The following is a 13,201-nucleotide window of genomic DNA, read 5'->3' on the forward strand; positions in this document are numbered from 1 at the left end:
TGTTTAATTTTTAGAAGATCCCAGTTATCTAGTTTATCTTCTGGTACTTGTGTATTGTTAGTTATGGTTTGTATACTATTTATGCTGTATATTAGGGACCCTAACATTGACTCTGTTTTTTTTCTTCCATAACCTTTTTAGTTTTTGGTTTTATATTGAGGTCTTTGATCCATTTTGAATTAGTTTTTATGTATGGTGTGAGGTATGGGTCCTGCTTCACTTTTTTTTACAGATGGACATCTAGTTTTGTCAGTACTATTTGTTAAAAAGACTATCTGTTCCCCATTTGGAGCCCTGGTGGTGCAGTAGTTAAGAGCTCAGGCTGCTAACCAAGAGGCTGGAATAGTAGTTTGAATCCACCAGCCGCTCCTTGAAAATCTTATGGGGCAGTTCTACTCTGTCCTATAGGGGTGCTAGACTTGGAATCAACTCAACAGCAATGGATTTGGTTTGGTTCGGTTTTTCCCTATCTAATGGCCTTTGGGCCTTTTTCCACAATTAGATGACCGTAGATAGATGGACTTACATCTGTGTTTTTTATTCTCTTCCATTTGTCAATGTATCTGTCATTGTACTAGTACCAGACTGTTTTGACTACTGTAGCTGTACAGCAGGCTCTGATGGTATGAGGCCTCCTACTTTGTTGTTGTTCTTCAAAAATACTTATCCAGGGCCTCTTTCCTTTCCATAAAAAGTTAAAGAATGCTGTTGGTATGCAGTTTGAGGTCCCACTGTATTTGTATATTGCTTTGGGTAGAGCTGACATTTTCAGAACGTTGAGTCTACCAATCTATAAGCATGGTATGTTTTCCATTTATGTAGGTCTCTCTTGGTTTTCTACTGGAAACCCTGGTGGCGTAGTGGGTAAGTGCTACAGCTGCTAATCAAAGGGTCGGCAGTTCAAATCCACCAGGCGCTCCTTGGAAACTCTATGGGGCAGTTCTACCCTGTCCTGTAGGGTCGCTATGAGTCGGAATCGACTTGACGGCACTGCGTCTGCGTCTCTTGGTTTCCTGCAATACTGTCTTGTAGTTTTCTTTGTATAGGTCTTTTACGTCCTTGGTTACGCTTATTCCTAAGTATTTTATCTTTTTAAGGGCTATTATAAATGGTATTGCTTTCCTGATTTCCTTTTCATAGTTCTCTTTATTGGTATATAGGAATCCAACCAATTTTTCTATGTTTTATCTTGTATCCTGGTACTCTGATGAATCTTTCTATCAGTTTCAGTAATTTTCTTGTGAAGTCTTTTAAGTTTCCTGTGTATAGTATATCATCCACAAACAGGGATAGTTTTACTTCATCCTTACCAATCTGGATGCCCTTTATTTCTTTTTCTTGGAGACGCCTTTCTTTCGAGACCTCTGGATATACTTGAACCTCCAATCTTTTGGTTAGTATCCGAGTGCATTAACTGTTTGCACCACTCACTGACTCCTTAATGCAAGTGTGTAAGAGAGATAAACAGTTGAGGACCACTGTTGTAAAGTTTTAAAGTAGCTCTAAAATAATATTAACAGGAAAATACTTCTGTAGAAAACTACAATGACCAAAGAAGTCACTTCAGTATCCATCCCTCAGTTTTATGCCCTCTTTCTTCCAAAACACACCGTCCCTACATAAGCAAAAGGTGTTCTCCTGCTATTTTCCCTTTCACTCCTGCACTCTATTCTCTAGGTAGACTGATTTGAGTTTTTTTCCCCTATGGTCATTTTTCCTTAGTCATAACGTCCAGGATTACTTTGCATCCAGGTCTCTCTGGGAATACTTTCTACTTGTTGGCTAGATAATCTCATCAATCTGATGTTAGAGTTGATCTATCCTCATGTGTCATCTACTTTAGTCCGTCTCCCCCCAAAAAGATTCAAAATCAACACAAAGATAAACTGAGCTAACTAATAATTATACAAAGGAGGTACCACATCTATACTTTACTTTGTTTCTTTAAAAATATTTCTATTTTGAATTAAAATAATACCTTGTTGAGAATAGTCTGACCAACGAGGTAAAATCCCAACTTTTGTTCTTCACCTACTTCCAGCCTGGAGTAGTAGGTGTGGGTATTTAAATTGAGACACAGCAAAACTGACTGGATGGTGCACAGCAACAACAACAAACCCTTAGGAGCCTCCCTGTCCACAGCTGACAGTACACCTCCTCCCCCAACACATACACACAATCAAAGAAAGCAGTCTACACTAAATCCAGTCAGTATACTCAAACATGTTGAAAGGGAATCTCAAATATAAAGTTGAGTATAGAAACTGGAATCAGTCAATATTTATGGACAAATATGGCGCCAAAATCAATAAATATAAGAACTAATCGTGCCTGCAGTATAATATAGTGGATAAAAGTGTGACCTCTGGAACCAAACTAACTAGACATGCATCACAGCTCTGGCACTTAGAAACTGTGAGGCATTGGGCAACTTATTAACTTTGCTGTGTCTTAGTTTTCTCATTTGTTAAACTGAATAATGATAGTACCCACTTCTTTGGGTTATTATAATGATGAAAATATTACATGTAAAGCTGAAAATGGTGCCTCTGTTACATGGTAAATATTTCATATATGTTGACTACTCCTGTATAAAAAAAAGGTGGTTTAATTAATATCCTCAAAAGAATAGTGGAGATTTTCATATTTACAAAATAAGAAAAAGGCAATTAAGAAAAAATGATTAGAAAACTTGGAAATAATAGGCTGATAAAATCAAAAACCTCAACAGATGGAGTATATGACAGAATAAATGCATTGAAGGCAAATTAGTAAAACAGATTGATGACTGAGTCAAGGTAACCCCCAGAATGGCAAAAAGACAGAGAATAAAATGACAACAGTAAAGCACAAAATCTGTTATGAAATTACATAGCTGAATCAGTATTATGACTAACCTGAACAATTTGATAATTTTTATTTAAAAGCTTTAGTTAGTCTAATCATTTGAAAATACTAAATTTCAATAATCCTGAGCTTCTATCTATTCAAGCTTAATAAGATAAAACATCTTAACAAAGAAAACTCGGATGATTTTTTTTTTCATACTATGACAGTGAGTGTGGCTGACTAAAATAGAATGGCATTCTTAACACTAATTCCTCATAAACTTTTTAACTTTAAACAATAACTTCTGTAATCAGGTTTTTAGACACTGACTCAACACCGAATCTGTTTGTCTACCTCAGCACTACCCCCACCCAACCCAAAGTGTCTAGGCAGGCCCAATTTGAAAAAAGCATGGGGTCATCATAAGTTGGAGCTGACTCCATGGCAACTAACAACATTAACATGATGCAGAGAACATAAAGCAAGGACTATTCTGCATAATAATGTGAAGAAGTCCTAACTTAACTATAAAAGATTCCTTGCAAATTATGGAGTACTTAAGAAAATATTTTTCTTCCTCTTCAAGTGTGGAGACCACATAGTCTCTGAAGAGTAATGTTTGTTCTTTGGGGAGAAGACAGAGGGAAAAAGAATAAAAAAGGAGTACCTACAACTTACTTTGGTAGAGTAATCTCAAAAGTCCCCTCTCCTCACCAAATTCCCAACTGTTCTGCAGGGTTTAGAATGCCAAGACAACACGACTATCTAACAGGGCATGGGAAGTGGGAAAATTGGGACGGAAGATGTGAGAAACCAGTGCTATTCTATATTAAAGAACTCACCCAAAGATGAAGGTAGTGTCCAAGACGAAACCAATTCCTATGGGTAGGGAAATAGGGTTTAGTTAACAAAAGGTGGAGATCCACACACAGGTGACATGAAAGTAGTGCTTCTCATAGAAGCATATATCTGAGAATAGGGCTACAAAGTTAGAAATAAGGTATAACCAGGGAGAGGACATAGTGAAAGGTTTAACTTCTGAGGTGCCTTGCTAGGCACATGGGAAAACCCATATTTAACACAGAGCTTTAAATTTCCTTTGTGTATTATAACCCTCTTTCAGCCTTATATGGTGCTGTTGGAAAGAATAAAAAGACATAAAAGAATGTTTGGCCTGCCCCACATTTAATGTGAAGATCAAAGACTACACCTTCAGTACAGATTACGCCTCAACAGAAAGAAAACAAAAATCCTCACAACTGGACCAATAAGCAACATCATGATAAATGGAGAAAGTATTCAAGTTGTCAAGGATTTGATTGTACTTGGGTCCACAATCAACACATGGAAGCTGCAGTCCAGAAATCAAATGAAACACTGCATTGGGCAAATCTGTTACAAAACACCTTTTTAAAGTGTTAAAGATGTTGCTGTGAGGAGTAAGGTGAACCTGACCCAAGACATGGTGTTTTCAATCGCTTCATATGCACATGAAAGCTTGACAATAAATAAGGAAGACCAAAGAAGAACTGGTGCATTTGAATTATAGTGCTGACAAAGAACACTGAATATACCATGGACTGCAAGAACAATGAACAAATCCTCAGAAATGAGGATGGGGAGACTGTCTCAAGTAATCTGGACATGTTATCAGGAAGAACCAGTCCCTGAAGAAGGACATCATGCTTGGTAAAGTAGGGGGTCAGCCAGAAAGAGGAAGACCCTCAAAGAGAATGGATTGACACAGTGGCTGCAACAACGGGCTCATACATAGCAACAGTTGTGAGGATGGCACAGGACTAGGCAGTGTTTTGCTCTGTTGTACACAAGGTCACTATGAGTCAGAACTGACTCGACACCACCTAACAACGACACATTTAACGTTGGCTGTGAGAACAGAATCCTACGCAAGGGACCATATTCAGGAGTTCACTCACTATCAGTAGAGTTGGAAATGGTGGAGAAGATCATACAACATTAAAAATTTAGCAGCCTTCTGAGTAGACAACTAAGATAAAACCTCTGCTTTTGCAACATACATTAGAATATGATCCTTGAAAGCAAAACTTAACCACTGAAATAAAGCTTCACATGGTATATTTTTTAACAAATCATACTTTTTAGAAAACTTATTAAACAATTCTTCATGTAGTTCTAACTCAAAAGTCTTGCTAATGCAATCAACGCTTTTAAAACTTGTAAACAAAGCCAGTCCTTAATGCTGAAGAACAATGGCAGACACAGAAATAAGGGTAAAAACTATTTAAAAAAAATTTTTTTAAGACACTTTCCATTGCTACACAGAATATCGGGAGATGCGTTAAGTTTATCGTAAGGCTTTAAATAATTTAAAATCTTAAACTCACTATGTTGTTGTTAGCTGCCGTTGAGTCGGCTCCTGACTCATGGCGACCCTGTGTGTCAGTATGGAACGGTAGAACTGTTCCATAGGGTTTTCTTGGATGTAATCTTTACGCAAGCAGATCTCCCGGCCTTTAGGTTTAATACAATTTTTAACTTTGCGTTTGCTACACCATTTTCTGTCTTTAGATAAAATTTAATAATTCATACTAAATCTAATAAATAACAAGAAAACTGAAAGCCCATCTTCCTTTTCTAGTGTATTAACAATTGGCTTAAGATAAAGACTAGGAGTCCCGTCTAGTTCAATTGCCATCAAGCTGACTCCAACCCATGGTGATCCCATGTGTGTCAGGGTAGAACCGTGCTCCAAAAGGTTTTCAATGGTTGATTTTTCGCAAGTAGATGGACAGGCCTTTCTTTAAAGGCACTTCTGGGTGGACGTGAACTTGCGAACTTTCACTTAGCAGCCAAGCATGTTAACCATATGCACCACCCAGGGACTCCAAATCAGTTGCCATCCAGTCATAGCAGCCCCATTACATAATCTAAAATTCAATATAAAAAATTCATTTACTTATTAAATAAATATTGATTACTATATTCCAGTACCATGAAACATATTTCATATTTATGATAAAAAATATACATGATTGTCAAGGATTCAATTGTGTCTCCCAAAAATATGTGTCAAATATAGGCCATGATTCCCAACACTGTCTGGTTGTCCTCCGTTTTGTGATTTTCCTATGTTATAAATCATAACTCTGCCTGTGGTTAAAGAGAATTAGGGTGGGATATAACACCCTTGCCTGGGTCACATCCCTGACCCAGCATAAAGAAGTTTCCCTGGGGTGTGGCCTGCACCACCTTTTATCTTACAAGAGATAAAAGGAAAGGGAAGCAAGCAGAGAGTGGGGGACCTCATACCACCAAGAAAGCAGCACCCTAAGCAGAGTGCGTCCTTTGGACCTGGGGTTCCTGCTCAGAGAAGCTCATAGCCCAGGGGAGGATTGATGACAAGAACCTTCCTCCAGAGCAGACAAAGAAAGCCTTCCCCTGGAACTGACACCCTGAATTTGGACTTCTAGCCTACTAGACTGTGAGAGAAAAAAACTTCTGTTTGTTAAAGCCATGCACTGTGGTATTTCTATCACAGCAGCACTAGATATCTAAGACAATGATCTTTAAAAATAGCTGTTAGAAAAAAATATTTAGACTGTATGAGTTTGTTTTAATTAAATAAATTTGAAAACTATAAAAGTATTTTTTAAACCTAAGATATTTTCATATTTATTGCTTTTGTTAAAAACAGTGCTTTTCTTAGAAAAGCCTGTCCAAAAAAATCCATCATTTATCTAATGTTACAATTATCTCCTTCAAATGTTTTTAGCTAATGAAAGAACTCAATGCACAGTACTGAGGAGACACTAAATATTTGTGAAATATACAATACTATCTTAGTATGTGACAGGCAAATTAACCCCCGAAAAATTTTAAATTTATTTTTATATGTATAGACCTAATTTAAAAAAAAATCAAATCCATGTTTATTTCTCTAAAGACTGAATTAAGACTACATCCTATAAAATAATGAAATTGAGTCATCTTGATATTCACAGTCATCCTGGTAAGAAATGTGATTAGTCACTTTCTTAGCATCCTTGAAAGATTCCCAGAAAGGCTCTTGGCTGAAAATATGTTCCCTACTGCTGACAGATGACTATTAGAGGTCATTTCCGGTCCACTTAAGCAGAGTTGATTATTGCTCCTCTATAGGGGAAACCCTGGTGGCATAGCGGTTAAGTGCTACAGCTGCTAACCAAGAGGTGTGCAGTTCGAATCCGCCAGACGCTCCTTAGAAACTCTATCGGGGAGTTCTACCCTGTCCTATAGGGTCGCTATGAGTCGGAATCGATTCCACGGCTGTGGGTTTGGCCTGGTTCTGGGTATACCTATAGGGTCGCTATGAGTTGGAATGAACTTGATGGCAACTGGTTTGGTTTTTTAAACCCATATACAACTGTAATTACAGTTACCATACTGTGTCACCATTTTTTGTTTACATGTTTTAATCTTGAATTTGTGAGATCCTTGACAAAAAGACTGCCTTATTTATCTTTGGTTCTCTACTACCCATAGTAATATTATAACTATTATCAACTTACTACAAATTCCTTTATTAAGGTTTGCTGAGAGTCCTTATAGATGAAGGGTCTGCAAGCTAAAATGGAAGAGCTGAGGGCTAATCTAGCCTGAAGCTGTTTTGTAAGGCCCATGAGCTAAGAATGTTTTTTTATATCTTTAAATGGTTAAAAATAAATAAATAAATAAATAATCACAGAATAATATTTCATGACGTGGAAATTATAAGAAATTTAAGCGTTAATATCCATATAATAAGTTTGATTGGAACGCAGCAATGCTCACTAGCTTACATACCATCTATGGCTGTTTTTATGCTACAAGGGCAGAGTTAATTAACAGAGACAGAGACCATATGGCCTGCGAAGCCTAAAATATTTACTCTCTGGCGCTACACAGTAGAAGTCTTCTAACCACTATTACAGATTAAAAGTGGAAGTGAGACAAGTGGCATAGTCATTTAACCAAACATTTACTGAGAGATTTATGCACCAAGCATCATGAAAAAGCAAGTTAGACACTGTTACTGACTTTGCAGATAGCTACAATTTAATATAAAGTGACGACTGCAATTAAGGGAAACGGTTTGGGAAAGAGTGAAATGGGAGTTCCAGGGAGAGAGAAAAGAACGGAAAAGCTAGACTACGAAAAGGGCTTGACTTGTGTAAAGAACAGGGACATCTGTGGTACGACAGAGGTATAAGGCAACGTGAAGGGGGAAAGGATGCTGGTGTGTGCTCTAGATGAGACTACAAAGACAGGCACTGGAAATGTATTGTGAAATATCTGTATTCAAAACCAGATTAATCTGGGGGGGAAAAAAAACCGTTGCTGTCGAGTCGATTCCAACTCGTACAGACAGAATAGAAAAGCCCCGAAGGGTTTACAAGGCTGTAATCTTTATGGAAGCAGACTGTCACATCTTTCCTCCCACAGAGCAGCTAGTGGGTTCCAGCCACTGACCTTTCAGTTAGCAGCTGAGTGCTTTAACAACTGTGACATCAGGATTCTGACTCGTAGCAACCCTATAGGACAGAGTAGAACTGCCCCATAAGGCTTCCAAGGATGTAATCTTTATGGAAGCTGACTGTCACACGTTTCTCCTGCAGAGCAGCTGGTGAGTTCGAACTGCTTTTGGTTAGCAGCCAAGTGCTTTATACACTGCGCCACCAGGGCTCCTACATCCATAATACAAAAAAAAAACACCCATTGTCATCGAGTCAATTCCGACTCATAGGGCAGAGTGAACTGCCCCATAAGGTTTCCAAGGAGCTGCTGGTGGATTTGAGCTGCCAACCTTTTGGTTAGCAATTGAGCTCTTAACCATCATGCCACCAAGGCTCTGCATCTATATATTCCGTTAACCCCATTGCCTCCAAGAGGATTCCAATGCATAGCAACCTTACAGGACAGAGTAGGACTGCCCCGTACGGTTTCTAAGGAGTGGCTGGTGGATTCAAACTGCCCATCTTTTGGTTAGCAGCTGAGCTCTTAACCACTATGACACCAGGGCTCCAGACACAGCACCCTGTATTTCCTCCACTGCACTTTTCACACGCAAGAGTAACTGTTTAATTACCTGGCAAGCATTTATTTCTCTAGTCCATTCACTACAGAAAGTCCATTCACTCCCAATTTTTGAAGCTTGTACTTGCTTGGTCACTGTCATTGAGAAAACTGAAGTAATCAGAAGAAAATCTTCAAGATCTCCCACTATCCCTTCTATCCACCTACCTACATCTGTGCTTAAGGTAATGTTATACATTTTACAAAGGCTGCACAGTAGTTTTCAACAACTTACCATTTCGGCCTAAATTGAAGGCTGTTTTCATTAGCATTTTTATTAGAACTCTGAACCACAAAAGCTTAAATGGGATCTAGTATTAACTACACTTTTAATTGAAGATACCATTTTTTTTTTTTGGAAGAAGTTAAGAACATATCTTGCAGGTGACTTGAGATTCCTGCCCAGACACGTCACTGGCTTCCCAACTATATAAAACAAAAGCACTATACGAAGCCTTTTAATTTAACAATACCAAACCAAATCCACTGCAGTTAAGTCAATTCTCAGAGGAACCCTACAGAACAGAGCAGAACTGCCCCACGGGTTATCGAGGCTGTAAATCTTCACAGGAGCAGACTGTCACATCTTTCTCCCACAGTGGGAGAAAGTAGGTTCAAACTGCCAGCCTTTTGGTTAACCACCAAGCTCTTTAACCCCTGTGCCACTAAAAAAAAAAACCAAACCCAGTGCCATCGAGTTAATTCTGACTCATAGCGACCCTACAGGACAAAGCAGAACTGCCCCATAGAGTTTCCAAGGAGCGCCTGGCGAATTCGAACTGCCAACCCTTTGGTTAGCAGCCGTAGCACTTAATCGCTATGCCACCAGGGTTTCCCCTGTGTCACTTAAAAAAAAACCCACTGCCGTCGATGCCACTAGAGCTCCTTAATTTAACAGGGATAAATTAGAAATGCTCTTCTTCTCTAGTGTTTTAAAATGTACTGAAGGAGATAAAATAAATACTGGTTCCACAACTGTACAGGTAAATGTTTTTTGAATCATCAATGTGATTTAACCTAAAGCTCACTGACTTTCTTTCCCCTATAGCAAGTTATCCAATAACTTTTCTTATATACAATAGGTTCCTAAAAGCTTGTGCTTAAAATTATTTTTAATCCAATTAGTTCATATACTAGTAAAGATTACTATTTAGTAGAATACTACAATATCCTTTTATACAACAATTAAACTCAAAGGCAAAGACTACAAACTGCATTCACGTTGATACTCTCAACATAGAGGGCAGTGGTGGTTCAGTGGCCTGGCCTTGCATGCAAGAGACAGGGTTCGATTTCCAGCCAACTCCACCTCATACAGAGCCATCAACTCTTCTGTCAGTGGAGGTTTGCATGTTGCTATGATGCTGAACAGGTTTCACCAGAGCTTCCAGACTAGGGAGAAAGGCCTGGCAATCTACTTCTGAAAATCAGCCAGTGAAAACCGGATCACAACATTCTGATCCACAATTGATCGTGGGGATGGCGCAGGACCGGCAGCGTTTAGTTCCATTTTGCTTGGGGGTCACCATGAGTCAGGGGCCAATTCCATGCCAGCTAACAACTCTCAGCATATAGTATACTATTTGGCATAAAAAGACATTCAATGTATATGTGATGTATTAATAAACTGGCTTTTAACCTAAATGTAAGATTCCCCCATACCCTACTTGAAGGGAATGTGCCACCTCACCGTACCAGTGCCAGGAGTGGCTCTGAGGGGCACAGGTCAGATTCCAAAAAAAGAGGTGCAAAAAGCCAGGTTAATCAGATCTAATGTTTATTAGGGAACGTACAGCCAGAGGTTGGTGCCAAGATTCCTGCCACGGACAGTGACTCACCAAGTCACGGAGGTAGAGGTCAGGGCACAATAGTGAGGGATTTGGGTTTACATACCACCTAACATACAGGGAAGGAGCCCTGGTGGGGCAGTGGTTAAGCACTCAGCCACTAACCAAAAGCTCAGCAGTTCCAACCCACCAGCCGCTCTGGAAGAAAGATGTGGCAGCCTGCTTAGTAAAGATTTACAGCCTTGGAAACCCTATGGGGTAGTTCTACTTGAAATCAACTTCACTGCAATGGGTTTGGTTTTGGTTTTAACATTTAGGGAGAACAATGTGCCTACGTGCAAGTATACCTGCAGGAGAACCAAGGGAAACGTGTCTAATCTATGACTGATGGGGCTGTTTTTGTACCAGTTAATGGATTTCAATTGATGTTATCATGAAGTCAGGAGCTTGGTGTGTTTTTTTCTTGGCCCAGGTTACTTGCTCAGTAAGGGTACTCTCGTTCTCTCCCAGTGTCCTTTGCAGGCAGGACACATCTTGTATTCTTCAGGAGTCTCTCAGGTAAATACACTTATACAGCATATACTCTTATTAATGCCTTACTAGTGTGATTTTAAAAGTCCCTGGGTGGCGCAAACAGTTGAGTGCTCAACTACTAGCCGAAAGGTTAGCAGTTCAAACCCACCTGGAGGCAACTTGGAAGACAGATCTGGTGATCTGTTGCCAAAAGGTCACAGCCATGAAAACCGTATGGAGTAGTTTTACTCTGCACACATGGATCGCCACAGGTCAGAAATGACTCAATGGCAACTAATAACAACAGTATGATTTTAACCCAAATACCCTAAAAACCCTAACTGCTCTAATGTTCTCTTGTATGGAGTCTTTCCTACAAACATACACCATTGCTTTATGGGCAGCCACAAAAAATTAGAGAATAAAGCACCAGACTTTGGAGCCCAGCATCCCTGGGATGGAATCTCAGCGCCACTTTTTTTGCTAGTTGAGACCGTAGTAACTTACTTAGCCTCGTTGAGACCTCTTTTCCACCTCTGCCCGACTAGAATAACACCTTCAGTCTCACAGGTTTACTGTCAGGATTAAATGAGGTAATAACACTGAACCTAGCTCATGGTTGGGAGTCCAACAAATAATTCCTTTCTCCCCTTGTGTTCCTTTTGAACGTTCTCCAGAGAAAGTAAACGGTGTTATTTGCTGCCCCCGCTCTCCTACACACGTATTTATTTTCAATTGTACACCTAAGCCTAAAGCTCAGGAGAACGTCTCCTTCAGCTGCTGTCGCCTCCAATCGAGATTACTGCTTCCAATCTACCTAGCTTTCACATACGCTGAAATATTTTTATGCCTAGAGCTTTTATGTTTTAGACATCAAGGTATTTTCCCCAAAAAAGCGTGTCATGAGATCCGCACACTTTTCTCTCACCCAAACTCCTCTGAACGCACACGCTAATGATCAGCGCGAAATCCCCAAAGGAATGAGTGCTAATGATCCACTTGTTCTGAGGGAAATTTACTTCAACAACAACAACAAAATTCTCTCTCTCTCTCCAGCGGGCGATGTCCTGATGATGGAAACGACCAGGTAAGGCCAACTGCAGCCTCGGGTCGTCCCCCGGCCAGACCCCGTCCCCGCCGGCCCCAGCGCCCCCGCCCCACAGCAGTCCACAAACACACACCCCGGGAAGATCAAGGAGCATCCCGACAGGGAACGACGGTAAGCCGCGCTTCCTCTGACGTCCGGGGTGTTTCTGGTTTCCCTTACCCCACACCTGCCCCTAAGACCCCCGGGCCCTCATCGCCCTCCCGCGCCCCTTCCTCGCCATCCCCTCCGGGGACGCCTCTGGCCGCCCCTCCTCGGCCTCTCACTCCCACAGGTATGGCTCCCCCAGGCGAGCTTCAAATGCCGCAGCCCTTGGCACCCTCCTCACCTCAGGGCCGCGGCAGCTGCTCCGTCAGGCCCGGACGCGAGCGGTCTGCGGAGACCGTGCCGGGTGACGGAGCTCGACAGGGTGTAAGGGCGAGGCCGCGCGCGCGCGCTCCCGCCTCTCGGCGCCGCCGCTCCGGCGCAGGCAGGGCCGCTCGCCTAGAAAAGGAGCGCGCGGCGCCGGAAGCGGCGCTCGGGTTCCTGACAAGCGCGGAGGGGTGGGGCTCCGAGGGCAGGGCTCCGAGTGGGGAGTGGGGGGTGGGGTCCGCGGACACGCGCGCTCCCGTCGCTCCGCTCCGCGCGACGGGCGCAGGAAGGGAGGGCAGCGTGCCCAAGAGGGAAGCGCACCTGGGGGCGGGGCACCGAGGGGGCGGGATCCCACGGACGTGCGCGCTCCCGCCGCCCGACCCCCTCCCAGCGTCCAGGCGGGGCCCCGAAGGGGCGGGGCCCGCCGGTGCGCGCCGCGGCCAGAGTCCCCGCGCGCCCGCGAAGCCGCGGAGCGCCGGGAGTCGATCTCGTGGTTCAGCCCGAGGGCTCTCGGTGCAAGCTCTGAGGTGTTCTCGCCACGCGC

The 13,201-nt window shown here is 41.9% G+C and overlaps 1 protein-coding gene across 4 annotated transcripts in view; it reads right to left on the bottom strand.

Moving 5' to 3' along the window:
- The window catches only part of ABCA5 (ATP binding cassette subfamily A member 5), an 83,934-nt gene extending 70,958 nt beyond the window's left edge, over positions 1 to 12,976 (bottom strand). For 2 of the 4 annotated variants that reach the window (XR_007513987.1, XM_049859425.1), the window contains exons 1-2: positions 12,635 to 12,976; positions 3,672 to 3,708 (exon numbers count right to left, since the gene is read on the bottom strand). The gene's annotated coding sequence lies outside the window, so the exon portion shown is untranslated. The remainder of the gene's footprint in view (positions 1 to 3,671; positions 3,709 to 12,634) is intronic. The other 2 variants (XM_049859423.1, XM_049859424.1) reach the window with 2 other exon arrangements.
- Between the last annotated feature and the right edge of the window lie 225 nt (positions 12,977 to 13,201).

Source organism: Elephas maximus, chromosome 19, assembly GCF_024166365.1.
Source record: "Elephas maximus indicus isolate mEleMax1 chromosome 19, mEleMax1 primary haplotype, whole genome shotgun sequence".
Classification (NCBI taxonomy): Eukaryota; Metazoa; Chordata; class Mammalia; order Proboscidea; family Elephantidae; genus Elephas; species Elephas maximus.